Below are 2166 nucleotides of genomic sequence, written 5' to 3'. Positions count from 1 at the left end.
TGTGTCCATACCTGGCAAAGAAGCAGAAAGAACAACCAGACCCCCCCCCCCCGCTCTTTTATAGAAACCCTAATTTCTCGTCATTTCTCAAAGGCTCCACTTCTTAATTCCATCATACTGGGAGACATGTTTGAACAAATGAACTTGGAAGTGACATTCAAACCTCACAAAGAGGTAAAGTGTGTCATCTCCTGCAACCAGACTGAGCCAGGCATGCAAGCCCCTTAAAATGACTTCAGCATAAATTCTGAATCTGTAATTAATTGCTCACTTTATTGGAATGCCCATCATTGCATTGAGTTAGACATGGCTATCCTGCTAGGGCAAAATCTACTGCTTCTAACCAAGGCCGTTCTAGATCAATTAACTATCAACTTGGAAAGCATATAAGAGAGCTGCTAAAGACATCAGAAGTGCCCACTTGACCGACACAGCTAATGGAGTGAGCCCCACTGAGCCAGAACTGTGTAGCTGAATTGAAGAGTAGTACCCAATGTTTGATGTTATACTTCACTAAATTTTAGGGTAATTATACAGCAACATCTAACACACACACACACACACACACACACACACACACACACACTGAACTGTTCTGCCTACTACTTCCCTTACTTTCCCAATAATGAGATTAACTTTATTAAAACACAAATCACACCATCCCTCTTCTTTCTTAATACTTGCTATGCAACCCCTGTTCCTTTGTAGTAAAAGCCATCTTACTGAGTGTGTCCCATAAGACTAGCCCAAAATGCATCCCGTCACTTGGCACCTCTCTGAAATTTCCTCCTAATTCTCTGACTATGATCTGTGTACCAATTGTATTGGCCTTTATATCTGTATAAGTCTGGATTCCCTAGAGTCACAAAACTTATAGAATGAATCTCTCTCTCTCATACACACACACACACACACACACACACACACACACATATATGTTTGTGTGTGTGTGTGTGTATACATATATATACAATATGTTTGTGTGTGTGAGAGAGAGACATGGAATTTATTAGAATGATACAGGATGAAGTCCAACTAATCCAACAGATAGTTCAACAATGGCTATCTGTGAGTGGAAAGTCCAAGAATCTAGTAGTTGCTCAGTCCTACAAGCCTGGGTATCTCAGCTATTCTTCTGTATATCCTGGAATCTCAAAGAAGTAGACTCCAATGCTAGTGAAGAAATGACTGTGCTAGCAAGGAGAGGGCAATCAGGCAAAGAGAAAACCTTCCTTCCTCCATGTTCTTATATAGGCTTCTAGCAGAATGTGTAGCCCAGATTAAAGGTGTGTCTTCCTGCCTCAAGATCAGGAACAGATGTATGTGTTCCTATCTCAAAGGTCTAGGCTAGAAGTAGATTTACCCACTTCATACAAAGCAGAATATCTCTCACTAGTGTGCCCTCCATTTCTGGATTATAGTTCATTCCAGATATAGTCAAATTGACGACCAAGAGTAGCCATTATAACATCCATCCTCAGATACCATAAGGACCCTAACTTCATCCATGATTGACACTTCTTATTGACCACACCGAGTACCATCCTGTAAATTCTAAGGCGGTGGGAATTTTTGTCTATCATTCTCCTCACAAAATTACCTGACACATAACAGAGGGGCCACGAGAATTTGTCAAATGAATGAGTGAACTGATGTGTAAGTACCAAGTTGCCTACTTCACAGCCAGTGGTGCCCTCCTCCACCCCACCTTCATTCTCCATTTCCCAGGGGCCATTTACTTGGTGCCTTCTCTCTTTTACTTTCATTTTCTTAACTGCAGTGATACTCTTGGCTCTTGAGTAAGTGAAGATCCTACGTCAGTCTTCTCTGATACATATTGCATCACATTGTAATTAAACACAACTTCAGGCTCAACTTTTACCTACTTTCCCAAAAGAAAGAGGAAGAAAGAAAGAAAGAAAGAAAGAAAGAAAGAAAGAAAGAAAGAAAGAAGAAAGGAAGAAAGAAAGAAGAAAGAAATAAATCATTTCTCTAAATTTTGAATGTGTTTGAAGCAATGTTTTATCCAATTTTCCTCTACTGGTTGCTTCCAATTGTGCTAGACTTGTTTCATTCATTAGAAAAAAAAGGACCTGGTGTGTTACTAAATGTCGTAGGGGCCTGAACCAGTAGAATGGCATGATATCACTAGATTCCCATCCCAAA

Source organism: Grammomys surdaster, unplaced genomic scaffold (genome assembly GCF_004785775.1).
Source record: "Grammomys surdaster isolate TR1022 unplaced genomic scaffold, NIH_TR_1.0 188, whole genome shotgun sequence".
NCBI classification, from domain to species: Eukaryota; Metazoa; Chordata; class Mammalia; order Rodentia; family Muridae; genus Grammomys; species Grammomys surdaster.
This window is presented reverse-complemented; position numbering follows the sequence as displayed.